This window comes from Sarcophilus harrisii, chromosome 1, assembly GCF_902635505.1.
Source record: "Sarcophilus harrisii chromosome 1, mSarHar1.11, whole genome shotgun sequence".
NCBI lineage: Eukaryota > Metazoa > Chordata > Mammalia > Dasyuromorphia > Dasyuridae > Sarcophilus > Sarcophilus harrisii.
The window spans coordinates 17,199,907-17,214,496 of NC_045426.1; the positions used below are offsets into that span (position 1 = coordinate 17,199,907).

Below are 14,590 nucleotides of genomic sequence, written 5' to 3' on the forward strand. Positions count from 1 at the left end.
AGTTTCCCCATCTGTAAGATGGGGATTAAAATAGTATCTACCTCTCAGAGCTATTGTGGACAAAACAATACAAAGCATCTAGAACTTCTCGTTATTGTTATTTTTCTTTCTCTGAGACTATTTTCATTTAGATTGGCCCACATTTCAAATAAGATGGGATCATGAGCGTGCACTACCCCATCTTAGGTAGGATACCTGCCAGATATTAGGCAGGATTTAAAAACATATTTTTCCAGACTGACTCAGCACAAAAAATTGACTCTTTATAGATCGATGATGAAATCAACATTATCAATTATAAAAAGACATGTCAGTCAGTTATCCTAGGGAAGGAGTAGGGTGTGTCTGGCTCCAGGCCCTATAAGGCCCACAAAATCATTTGCTAAGTCAACAATGAGCTGAAAGCTAGGTACAACAACTTCCAACAGTTTGAGTTCTATAAGTTGATAATTTTGTATGACTTACAATGATGTTATAAATATCCAAATGACCCTTGAAAAAAAAGTTCCCCATCCCCTGGTCTAGGGCCAAATTCATCATTTTTTGTGATTTCCCAAAGGAAAACACATTTCCCTCACTGTTGTGCCTCTTATTCTTTTTATTATTTTCATCTATTAAAATATGGGATCCTTGAGAGCAAGGATTATCTTGATTTTTGTAATTATGTTCTCAGAACATAGCACAATACCCGGTATATAGAAAAATACTTTTCATTTATTCATTCAATCATTGCTAGCAGGCTACCTAACTTTGGCAGTATAAAATGTGAGGTGTTTAAAATCAAATTATGGGTCTGTATTAAGAGAAGTTAAATAAATGTCCCCAAGCTCATTAAGGATTTCTGTATGAAAATGAAGGAAAGAAATATATTGGTCTCTGTGGATCTTCTAGCCACAAGACCCCAAAACTCCCCTTTCTTACTCCCTTTCCAGTATCTTAGGGAAGGAACCCTGCACAAAACCACATACTGATCTAAAATTCTTTAACTTGGTTCCTTTTACACTTCTAAAGAAGTGTTAGATTAAATTTTTGCAATCTCTTTAATTTCGGTATCTGGGAAAAAGCTCCAATCACTTCACTCTAGGTTACCACAGTCTTAAGAAAAGGATTTATAGTTTTTTGTTGTTGTTGAGATCTTTTATGTTGAGCTCTAGCTTACTCCCTATTTTTAGGCTAGGATTTCATGAGCCTGGAAGAATTCATGAGCCTCGAAAGATTGACGAGTCTGTCTTAGTTATGGATGGTCTATACAAACCATAGGCTAAACCATCCTATCTTAGTGCTTTCTGACAAGCCTTTTGCTTTTGAGGAGATAATTGGGTAGATACTTCTGGTGACTAAGGAGTTCTTAAGTATACTCTTTGCTGAACTAACAAAGCAAAGGAAGAATGGAGATGATTCTCTTGGCAGTTAACACAGACATATTTCTTGTTCCTATGGTGATTGGCTCCATTCTCCACTTCCCTTTTCTAATACAAACTAGTTTAGAAGTGCAATAACACCCACCTTATATGAATATTTAGATTCTATTTAGTAAATGACCCTTTCAAGACTGTGATATAAAGGTAGAGATTTTAAAATATATAAATTCCTTGGTTTAAATTATATAGAGCTAATTCTTCCTCACAGCAAAGAACAATTAAACACTGTGTCTAGGAAGGCTTTGTTGGAGTGCTATTAAGTTTTTTGCATAGTGAGGTTCCTATCAGGAGGGGCACCTGCAGTCTAAAATAAAACATGGGCCTCCCAACAAATCTAATTTACTCTTCGTTTTGTTTGTAAAGTCTTTTAAATCTTGGGATTTGAGGTGAAGCCAAGAAGACAGGCTAGGGGTAGTAATGCAACCAAATTCTCCCAGCATTCCTCTTGAAGAACTTTAAAACAATGCTTCAGATACTTCCAGGAGTCAAGATGGTGGAGTAAGGAAGGAATCATTGTGACTCTCCCATAATCATCTCCAGGCAACCATTAAAAAAACACCACAAAGATATGTAGAGAGAGTTTGCACGTGTTTTCACTTGTTGACTTGGGGAGGAGGAGGAGGGAAGGCACAAACTATTTTACATGAAGAGGCTCTAAAGATGTAGTACAGTGGAGAGGGAAATGGGAGGGTAAGCATTGAGCATACTTGAGTCTCTCAATAGTATTGACTCAAGGAATAATATACATCTTACCTTTCAGGGAAGTAAGAAGGGAAGAGATTAAAGCAGGATGGGGAAATGGGGAAGTCTTCATATGCTTGGGGTAGACACCTCCATTTCACAAATGGGTATGGGGCCTATAAGTTACTCTCAGCCTGGTTTAGCCCATATGCTGATATGTTTTCTGGGCTGTGACCACTGCAAGCCAGCTTCTTGAAGCCACAGGTGAGAATTGGATGAAAGGTAGGCACCAAAAGTCAATGAATAACTCTGAAAAGGGCTCTGCAAGTCATCACAACAGAGATGCTCTTTCTGCTTGAACATCCCTAACTCCTTGAGGATGGTAAGTACCAAAGGAGTGTGTGTGTGTGTGTGTGTGTGTGTGTGTGTGTGTGTGTGTGTGTGTGTGTGTGTGAGAGAGAGAGAGAGAGAGAGAGAGAGAGAGAGAGAGAGAGAGAGAGAGAGAGAGAGAGAAAGAGAAAGAGAGAGAGAGAGAAAGAGAAAGAGAGAGAGAGAGAAAGAGTAGTCAGCCAGTATTAGTCTGAATTAACTCCTATGTCTTAACCTTGATCATCCGTTGGATACTGTACTCAGCCAGTTTACAGGAGAAGGGGAAGTCTGCTTAGGACTATTTTCATCTCTTATAGACTGTTCCCATCTTCTGAGAGCTTCTCTCACCATCTGAGGGCTGTTCCCATCTCTTTAGCTCTAATTCCATCTCTCTATGATGCTGGAATGGGGAACAACTGAGGTAACACTAATCCCACCTCCCCATTGAGAAGTCTACAAATCAGAATTGTTTTCCCCTTATAAGGAAATTGTCTATAAAGCAGCTAACAGTTGGAATTTGAGATAGACTGCATTCCAACTGCTTTGGAATATCAATAAGCTTTTAAAATAAAATAAAATAAAGTACTGGGGCAGAATCTCCAGCTTCAACTGAAGTTTAAAAATAAAGCAAGAATAACAATCTGATCAAAGTAAAAGTAAAAACAGACCTAATTAAAAAGATAATTAAGGAAACTATATGTTGCTAAAAAGTAGCATAAACAATGAAGTAATATCAAACAGATTTATGGCAGGTTTCTATAATAAAGGCCTCATTTCTTTTTTTAACAGAATTTTTTTATTTTATGATTTCTAAATTACATTTAAGGACATTTGAAAGTATTTTTTAAAATAATTTTTGAATTCTAAATTCTCTCCCTTTCCCTCCCTCTCCTTCCTACTTGAAAAAAGCAAGATATAGATTTGATATCGATTATTATATATGCAGTCATGCAAAATATATTTCAAAAAAGAACACAGACCAAAAAGATAAAAATCAAGTTTAAAAAAAAGTGTACTTCAATTTGAGTTTAGACTCCCATCAGTTCTTTCTTGGAAGTGACTAGCCTTTTCCTTCAAAATTTCTTCATAATTGACCTATATGATTATATTACTGAGAATAGCAGTCTTTCAGAGCTGATCATTGGAAATATTGCTATTACTCGGTCCAGTGATGTCCTGGATCTACTCAGTTCACTTTGAATCAGTTCATATAAGTCTTTCCAGGTTTTTCTGAAATCATTCCTCTGATCATTTCTTTTTAACATGATAGTATTGCATCCCAACCATATGGCACAACTTGTTCAGCCATTGCCCAAATGATGAGCATCCTCTCAAATTCTAATTCTTTCCCTCCACCACACACACACACACACACACACATTTAACCAAATATATGTGACTTTCTACAATTTTTTTTTATCTCTTTGGGATACAGAATTAGTAATGAGATTGTAGGGTCAAAAGGTAGACATAGTCCTGTAGTCCTTTGGGCATAGTTCTCAATTGCTTTTCAAATAGTTGGATCATTTAAGATCTCCACTAAAAGTGCATCGACACCTCAATTTTTGCACATCCTACCCTACATGTGTTGTTTTCTTTTTCTGTCATATCACTCAATTCGATAAGTGTGAGGTGGTTCCTCAGAATTGTTTTAACTTGAATTTCTCTAATCAACAGTGATTTAGAGCATTTTTTTTTCACATGACTATAGATAGCTTTGATTTTTCCTTCTGAAAGCTGCCTGTTAATATCCTTTGACCATTTGCCAATGGGGGAATGAGTCATATTCTCATAAATTTCACTCATCTCTCTAGATATTTAAGAAATGAGGCCATTATCAAAGAAACATTCAGCACCCCCCCATTTTCTGCTTTCCTTCTAATTTTAGCATTGATTCTGTTTGTGCAAAATATTTTTAATTTAATGAAATTAATTATATGTTTTATATTTTATAATGCTTTTTATTTCTTGTTTGGTCACAAATTCTTCCCTTATTTATAGATCTTACAAGTAAACTATTTCAAGCTCTCCTAATCTGCTTATGATATCATTCCCTATTTCTGAACTATGTACCTATTTTGTCCTTATTTTGGTATATGGTTGCATTTGTTAGTCTATACCTAGTTTCTGCCAAACTGCTGTCTACTTTTAGCAGTGATTTTTTTGTCATATAATAAGTTCTTTTCCCCAAAGCTTGGATCTTCATATTTATCAAATACTAGATTACTATGGGGTCATTTATTAACATATCTTCTGTACCTAATCTCTTCCATTAATTCCAATCTATTTCTAATCAGCAGCAGATGGTTTTGATGATTACCACTATGTAATATAGCTTGAGATCTTCCAGTCCACCTTCCTTCATATTGTTTCATTAACTCTCTTGAAATTTTTTATGTTTTGTTCTTCCATTGAATTTTGTTATTGTTTTTCTAGTCCTATAAAATAGTTTGGTTTCTAAAAAATTTAGTAGTTTCATTGATATGGCACTAAATAAGTAAATTAATTGAGATCAAGTTGTTGTTTTTTAAAATCATATTGGTTCAACCTGTTCATGAGAAATTAATATTTCTCAGCTGTTTAGATCTGACTTTATTTGAGTGAAAATGATTTTGCAAGTGTTTTTGTAGTTCTCAGTTTGTCATGGAAGAAAGACTTGTAAGTTTTTATATTGTCTGCAGTTATTTTAAATTGAATTTTTCTTTCTATCTCTTGAAAATTTCATAATTTTCAGAATTTCATAAAATTCTGATTATTTGGATTTATTTTATATTCTGCAACTTTGCAGAAGTTAATTATTTCAAATAGTTTTTAGTTGATGCTGTTGAACTCTAATTATACCATCAAATCATTTATAAAGAGTGATAGTTTTATTTTCATTTTGCCTATTTTAAGGATATGAACAGATATTTTTCAGAAGGAATCAAAGCTACCTGTATTGACATGAAAAAAATGCTCTAAATGACTATTGATTTGAGAAATGCAAATTAAAACAATTCTGATGTATTACCTCAGACCTGTCAGAAATAACAAAGGCTGGAGGGGATGATGGAAAATAGGTACACTGATACATTGTTAGTACAGCTGTGAACTGATCCAACCACTCTGGAAAACAATTTGGAAACATAGCCAACGGGCTATAAAATTGTGTATATTCTTTGGCCCAGTAATATTACCAGTAGGTCTATTATCCCAAAGAGATCAAAAAAAAAAAATGGAAAAGAATCCATATGCACAAAAATATTTATAGTAGCTCTTTCTGTGATGGCAAGGAATTGGAATTTTGTGGAGTTACTCGTTAAGCGAAAAATAACTGAACAAACTGTGTCATATATTGTAATGAACTATCATTCACACAGAATGTTATCAGGGAAAAAAAACCCGATCTACATAGATTCAAAGTGAAGTGTGAAAAACTAGGATGTGGTTGTGCACGGTAACAACAATAATTTAATGATCAACCATGAAAGACTTGGCTACTCTTATCAAGACAATGATCCAAGACAATTCCAAAGAACTCATGATGAAAAAAATGCTATCCACCTCCACAGAGGGAAAGGATGGACTCTGAGTGTAAATTGAAGTGTAATTTTTCACTTACTTCATTTTTATTGATTTTTTTTTGCAATGTAGCTAATGATTTAACATGTATAATTGATATCACATTGTTTGCCTTTCCAGTGGGTAGGGGAGGAGTGAAGAAAAATTTGGAACACAAATTTTAAAAAGAGAATGTTAAAAATAAATGAATAATAAATTTTATAAAAAGTAACAAGTGGAAAATGGAAAAAAAAATCTTGGAATGAAATGACATTTGAATAGAGCCATGGTTTAATGTAATCAGCCAGCTTCCACATCTGAAATTATATAGTCATGTGGTATTCAGTAGAATATGAATATTAAAATATAACGGATTGCCACATGTATTATTATTTGGTGATCTCATGTCTTTTCTCTGCAGGATTCTGAAAATCCTTGTCTTTCTCCTTTTAAATTTTTCCCTTCTCCTCAGTCAAGTTAGAGAATTTGGACTCATGGCAGAATTTAAGGTTAAAGTCGGGTCAAAGGCATTTAGGGGTAGAGTTAGAGCAACTTTAATGGGACAGATATGGGACAGTTTTTCTCTTTGACACTATACTAGTCAACATGATGGGATGGTTTGTTTGGGATGTGTTTGGCTCTGTGCTGGATGCCACTTGTCTCATCTTGAATAAAGTTATCTGTATTATGTTCATCATATTTGCAGATGAGCCAAAACTGAGAAAGATAATTGTCCCAAAATGGAGAGTGTTGCCTTGGGAAGCTGTGGATTTCTCTTTCCTAGACAGCTTCTAAGCAGGGATATCTGAGAAGTCATAGATGGGAAATGGAAAGAGACAGCTTGAAATAGTAGCTAGGACCCTGGACTTGGAGTCAGAAAGACGTGATTGGAATCTCACCTTGGATATTTTACTAATTGGGAAATCCTAGCAAAGGATCACTTAACTGCTTTGATCCTCAGTTCCCTTATACGTAAAATGGGGATATTAACAGCACATACCTCACCATAATATTGGGAGGATCAGTCAGTCAGTCAATCATAAGCTCTTATGATGTTCTAGGAATTGTGCTTAATTCTGGGCCTACAAGGAACAAAAACTAACAACAGTCTGTCTTTTGAAGGAGCTCCTATTCTAATGCAAAGAGACAATATACAGAAAAAGAATATGTATATTTACACATAATAAATATATATATATATAATATCATCTGATATAATATAACATGTAAAAGGCTTTGCCTATCTGAAAACTATGCTAATACTAACTCTTATTGATCTGTTGAAATAGATACTATTGAAGGTCCCTTCCAACTCTCAGATTCTGTGATTTTCTGCCATACCCACAGAACAGTAAAACTGGTATTTGTATGTAATAGAGTGAATAGTTCTCCACTACTCATGTATATCTACTGTTGTTTATGACAACATGCTTCTTTAATCATCCTAGCAGAAGTGAATGGAACAAAACACCGCATGTATCTTAAGAGTCTTGCTGGAATATTTCCTTGGGGTCCCTTTCTATGGTAAGGCCAAATTGAAACAAATTCTATTGGGCACTTCAGTCACCAGTATTCTCTTGGATGAAGTCCAAGATAGAGTCAATTCCCCCCAAAAGTTTCCATATTTATTGAATTCTACACTAGGAGAGGGCAATACTTTTTTTAAAAAAATTCTAAAATGAATCTATTGGACTATGTTACCTCTAAGGTTCCATGATAGCAAGGTCCAAGTATCTCTCCCTCTGCCTCTCTCCCTCTCCTACTTTCTTTCTCTTTCTCTCTCTCTCTCTCTCTCTCTCTCTCTCTCTCTCTCTCTCTCTCTCTCTCTTTCTCTTTCTCTCTCTCTCTCACACACACACACACACACACGCATTTATATAAACATTCTTCTATGGCCCATATAAGCTCTTTTAAAATGGATGTGTTTTGTAATCAAGGCATATTTGTTGTCTGGTTCATCCATCTTTCTAGATCATCTATCATCCCCATTCTTCCCCCAATACCTTGACCAAAACATCTCAATTACAATATATAGCCCTTTAAAAAACTCCACTGTGAATAGCAGAAGGCACACACATCATTTTGAGTTCCATCTCACTGTTGGTCTCTCTCTACTTTTGGAGAGCCTAGTAGAAAACTCTACTGACTTATAAAAAGTAATTTTTTGCACATTTATTTCCATTCACTCAGATATCCCACTGTATTTTATAAATCATAGATAATTTTTCCTTACATCTTGCCCCTTGCCTTTGGGAAAGATATTTAATCATTACAGCAAAGACCATTTTACAAGCAGAAATACCCTCAGGTTCCCTAGCCAGCCAACATGAAACATAAGGAACGTAGAAGGGGTCTGATCTACACCCACAGTGGGAGGTACATATGTGTCACTTCCCTGTTTAAAAATTCAACCACCTCAATGTTTGTTTAAACTGAAACTCTCCTCGGTTATAGTACAGCCCTGCTGTTGCCTCCTTTCTATTGCACAGAGGTTTGTAATAATAGGAACATGTTTTCTTACAGTCAGGGGCCTTCGGTCCTCTGCTTTATTTCACAACTGTCTACGCTGCAATCTGTGTTTTTGGATATTCACTCTGCATTCTCTTCCCTATCCCTGACTTGGAATCAGCTCAAGTCATCCTCCTCTACCACATGTGGGCTCTCTTGGGGTCATCAGACAGTTTTCCAGCTGAATTTTGAAATAAGGAGAGGAGGGGTAGGAAAAATTGTCTTGTGGGAATCTTCAGCTCCCACCCTGTTCCGACTAATTAGCTTTCTCCGTATTTTACTTCTGTGACCCAGAACATTTCCATACCTTCAAATGTGCTGGAGTCTCTCAAGTTTTATTTTCCTGCCTCAGTGCCTTTGTAACACTGTCAAGATAATTTTCCTCCTTCCCCTGGACTTGGAGAGGATGTAAGAGCATGCTCCGTTCCTGCTGCTTTTTTTTTCTCACTTGGGTCTCCAGGCTCACTGGATCCTGTACCATTTATCTCCTGCTTGCTTTCAGCTGTTACCACTTTGCTCCCCAAAATGTTCTCCCTGTATTTGATTACTTTGTCACTCAGGCTTATCGCTCTGTTGACATATTATGTAGTTCTGGGTTTCATTAACTTAACATCCTGACTATTCTTTCGGAAAAAGCAAACCGCCTTGATGCGTTCAAGCTGCTCACGGTTGGGAAGAAGAGGATTCTTTGCTCTTTTATCGCCTGGAGTGAATGCTTTGCAAACCCACTTTTCCATCATTGTGTTTCTTTTTATCCTTTATGAGGACATAAAGAATGTTATATTTCTGGGATTTTAAAGCCGTATTATAGAATGATGAATAGTCAGGAAAGGAGAGAATCATTTGGTTATCTTTTCCTCCCTCCTTTCTTACCTAGCCATCCAAATCCCTTGTTAGGATTCTGACAGTGCATGTCCTGGAATGGGGCCAGATCTGTTGGTAAGTCTCTTAAGCCGTAGGTTTTCATTGCTTCCTTTGGGAGAAAACTCTGTAGACCGATAGATCTTGTTTTCCATTTCTAATAATTGACTTTAATTTTCCTTTTTCATAATTTCTTCCAGTTACTCTTAATAAGACAGTCCATATTTGTCCTGAAAATTACATAACCCTAAAATCATGGAGTCTGAAGGTCCATGGAGATTTTGAAAACTGAGGAAATTGAGGACTAGAAGGGAAGTGATATTCTCAAAGTCACACATTTTGGAAATAGCAGGGTCAGTGAAGCCCAATCCCTGCTCTGGAGAGCATGGAAGGATAATCTCAGAGATATGTCAATTCTGTTGACTGAAAAAATTCTGCCTCCAATTATGGAGAGGTCCTTCACCACTCGACTGGTGACAATGTAATTAATTCTTAGACCTGATGATGAAATGAATGAGACACTTCTTTTGAAAGACCCTTTGTCTGTACAATGCCTGTCCGTGATCTGAGTGATAATGTTCAAGTGATGTGGGTCAGGAGGCACTAAGGAATCCTCAGAACTGTATAAATACAGATTAACACACCAGCTATTTTAATTTAGATTCATAATAGTGAAATGGAAAAAAACTTCTGCTACTTATTATCTTGGGTAAATTCCCAATCGATGCCTCAATTTCCTTCATTTGTAAAAGGAGGTTTGTGGGTTGGATGGGATCCAACCTTCAAGTGTAAATGGGGATTGGGACCATAATCCCAGCATGTATGGTATTTCCACAGCTGTGGTTGCCCAGAGCCATATACTCATCTAGTTATTTCCACATTTATCTGTTCCAGTAGAGGATGAATTCCTTGGGGGCTGAAGTCATGGGTTTTTTGGCCCTTTTTTGGTAGTTCGGGAGCTTAGTACAATGCCAAAAATATAATATTGTTTGCCCTTTGCCTTCAAAGAGAAACCTTGACATTATAAGTGATGTCTTGACTTGTTCATGAATTGGATTTAAATGAAGCATAGTTGTACAAAGTTTTCAGCCCAGCGGCAAGACAAAAAGTCAAGACAAAAGTCCAGAATGCAGTGGATGATCTTAACACATTTAATGATTGACCAAATTCTAAATGATCCCCAACACCTTCATGTTAACTGGAGTAAATTGTTCTCATGTGCCTATTCTACTGGAGGAAAGTCTTCAATTGAAGTTTGGTGCCCCTCTAATTCACCAATGGATTCGAGACTCCTCAGTTACCCTCAACCTGGAGCATCCCATTTGCCATTTGACTGAATTAGAAGCAGAATGCAAATGTGCATTTTCTGACTTTTTCAATTATTTTATTGATAATTTTGAATAAGAAACAGATCACCCTCTTCTCAAGACTCAGAACTAAATTCATGTTTTATTCAAGTTATCAAAATGTATACCACTGTTTCTACTTTTGTAGGGACACAGTGTGATGTACAAAAGAGTTGGCCAAAAAGACTTAATCCTACCTCTTACACATCCTGGCTGTGTGATCCTGGGCAGGTCACCCCTTAGACTTTTAGGTAACTCTTCAAAATTATAAGTTTTGGTGAAAGTACAAACCTATATTGCTAGAACTAGTTTCCTTATCTGAGAGTTCCCTATATAAATGAAATCATACCTGTCAATATTAATATTATTTCTTTGCTCTCTGACCTCCCCCCTTCAACTTTGTCCTGCGTACCAATGACTAATATTCAGAAAGGATCATTTCTTTAAAGTAAAAAAGGAAATAAAATTCTACTCAGTCCAAACTCAGCATTTTACAGATGGAGGAAATTGAGGAGAAATGATTTACTTGAGGTATTAAGTAGTAGAGGTTCTTTCTAATGTACTTTCCTGAATCTCATATTTAGAGCATCTACTGTTAAATAAGTATTTCTACAGCATGTGGTTCAAAATCCTGAGTGTTTCCTAGTGCCCTCTGACTTGCACTACCCCATCACCATTTCTTAGGCCGGGGAAGGACATTGCACAGGCTGAGCAAGAGTCAGTTAGAAGAATTGCTCTTTCGTTTCATTCCTTGGCAGACCAAAAAACTCATCACTTCATTATGAGCTGAATGGTGATGAGCTGCTCCATACTTAGAAGTGGAGTGCATTTCAGTGGGCAGCTCAGCACATCTCAGATTGCCCTCTCTGGCTCTCCAGCTTTGCAGAGCCTGGCAGAGATTGACCTCGGCTTGCATGATGCTGCAAACAAAGAAAAATAAATTATTTCAGCTGTTCTATTTCCAGAAGTGCTGCATTATGAAAGCCAGTACCTAAAAATAAAGAGAGAAGGGTTTTCACCTCTTTTGTATTCAAATGAAAACAAAACCAGATCTCTGCTTTCTCTTATGCCCCAAAGCCTGTCACTCAGGCTCCAGACCAAATTCTAGGCTGGGTACTCACTGAGTGATTATCCTGATTGAAAAAAAAGGTCACAATTCAACTACAAAAAATGAAAATCAAAAATCCATTTCCTTGGTTTCATAACAGATTTTCAACTTCTATCACCCCTCGCTGATAAGCAGGGCTTTTATTCTTAATGTCTCTTTGCAAATAAAATTGAAAATGAACTCTTTTATTGTTCTAGATAGTAATCTCCCATTAACATTCAGAGAGGGTCCCATGCTTGGCAGAATCGTTGGATCCCTGTTTGCTTTGAATGTTTCCTCAACACTGCTTCCTAATTGACATTGTTAGCCTGTCAATGTGACTTTCTTCCTGATGGAAGGAACTCCTTTCCTTCACTAGAAAATTCTCTCTTCTCATAATAACTTGGAGTTCGAGCTCAAGGGAATGGTAGAGACCAGCAAGTCCAGTGCCCTCACATGCATCTATAAAGAGATGTGAAAATGCTTATCCAGGGACAAACAACAAGTCAAGATTTGGTGGAAGATTTGAACTTGGATCTTCCTGATTCCAAAGTCAATAGTCTTTCATATTCATCCCTTTCAAAGTTCCTCACAAAGTTGAAAATGGGACATTTTCCATTATCTTAATAATGCCATTTCCCATTCTTCAATCAGGGGGTATTCATGTAGCCATTCTGCCCTGCTATACCAAGTTCCTTATGGTTATTATTTTCAACAAATGAGTTCTCTATTCTGCTACGGTGTAGATATTTTTCATAATCTAAAAGACTGATTATATTAAAATAGACATTTCTTTACCACTGTATGTGAAGATAGATCTAGGACATAGTAGGTCTTCTGAATTAATTTTCCAAACCTATATAAGTTTATTATTCTAGAACATCCTAAAATGCAAGGGCTGTTTCCCCTTTAAGCCAAATGCTAATTTGGTTTAAATAATTTTAAACTATACCCTTAAGGCTCCCAACGAATCACTGAACATATTTTTCTTTATGAGGAATGGAGACTGAAACATTTCAAGGGCATGTTAGGGTAGGGGATTTAGAGGTAGAACAAATCTCAGAGTCCATCTAATCCAACCCCCTTCATTTTATAAATAAGGCAACTGGCGGTTTACAAGGTATACAATTTGGCAGATTTTGCAAACTAAATCATTTTTTGGGTCATGGTTTTTTAATATGTTGGCTGTATTATTTTGGGCCGATGATTTTGTCAGCATAATGAGTGCCCAGCCTAGATGTACCTTACACTGAGTCAGATCATCAGGCATCCTATTTAGAATTAATTTCTACATCCATCCCTCATTCATAGGACCTGACTGACCTGCTCGATGAGCACCTCACACAATCCACTATTAGAAGTAAGTTTGATTTTTTGACTCCTGGTGAACTCTTCACCAGCTAGGTTTCCCTTGACCATGCATTTCAGAGACATTTATTGGAAGATTTAACCCTTTTGGCTCTCAAACTCACATGCTGCCTCCTCCCCCTCCTCCATGTTCTCCTGTTTGGTGAAATATATTATGTTGTCCATTCTATCTAGTTAGCTAGATGGTTCAATGAATACAACACTGGACTTGGAGTCAGTAATCCCCAAGTTTAATCTCTATTTGACTCTGAGGAAGTTACTTAATCATTCTCTGTCTCAGTTTCCTAATCTGTAAAGTGGAAAAATAACAACACTTACCTCCCAGGGTTCTTGTCAGGATAGAATGAGATAATACTTATAAAATGCTCTAAAACATTAAAGTTCTTTATTAATGCAGATAGTAATATCAGTATAATGATGATCACTACTAGGTTGCATATGACAACTTACTTCCCTTCAGTTCCTCTCATCATTCCCGTAACTTCTTAAGCCCGGTCACCTTTCCCTGGTCAGCACTCCCCTCTAGGTATTGTATATCCTTTTAGAATGTAAGCTCTTTGAGGGCAAGGTTGTACTTTTGTCTGTAGCATTTACTGCAATGATTGTGAAGCATTAAAGGGATGCTTTTTCATTTCTTTATTGATGTAAGATTCATGATCTTAAAGATTTGTCTGGGTATCAAGAAATGAAAAGTGATTGGCCCAGAATAATGCAAGTAATTATATTGTGAGAGGGGTTTTCAAAAGAAGGTCATTTAGACACTCAATCTTTCACCTTTTATGATACAATCATATCAACATTTGCATCTGCAAAGGAAGTTTCCAAACTGGGACTTCTTCATGCTGTTTAATCATAGGTATGGACCGAAGTGAAAAGGTGGCATGTGTGTGTGTGTGTGTGTGTGTGTGTGTGTATGAAAGAGAGAGAGAGACAGACAGACAGAAAGACAGAGAGAGACAAAGAAAGAAAAAAAGAGAGACACAGATAAAGAGCGACAGTGAGATAAACACACAGAGAGAGAAAGGGAGAGAGAAGGGAAAGAGAGAGAAGAGACAGACAGAGACAGAGACAGAGACAGAAAGACAGAAAGAGAAAGAGAGAGAAAGTGGGGCAGTGAGATAGAGAGACACAGAGAGAGAAAGGGAGAGAGAGACAGAGAGAGAGAGAGAGAGGAAGAGAGGGAAAGAAAGAGAGAGAGAGAGAAGAAGAAGAAGAAGAAGAAGAAGAAGAAGAAGAAGAAGAAGAAGAAGAAGAAGAAGAAGAAGAAGATGATGATGATGATGATGATGATGGGGGGAGAAAGAGACACAGAGACAGACAGATACAGAGAGAGACAGAGACGGTGGGGGGGAAGAATGTAGCTTGTATTTAATCATATAAAAATACAGCAACAGTAGCAGCTATTGCAA

General features: G+C 36.7%; 1 long non-coding RNA gene across 1 annotated transcript in view; it reads left to right on the forward strand.

The window, feature by feature from the left end:
• The first annotated feature begins 1,950 nt into the window (after positions 1–1,950).
• LOC116421606 overlaps positions 1,951–14,590 on the forward strand; it is a 78,637-nt gene continuing 65,997 nt past the window's right edge. Inside the window, exon 1 of the long non-coding RNA XR_004232062.1 lies at positions 1,951–2,484. This is a non-coding gene — a long non-coding RNA (uncharacterized LOC116421606). The remainder of the gene's footprint in view (positions 2,485–14,590) is intronic.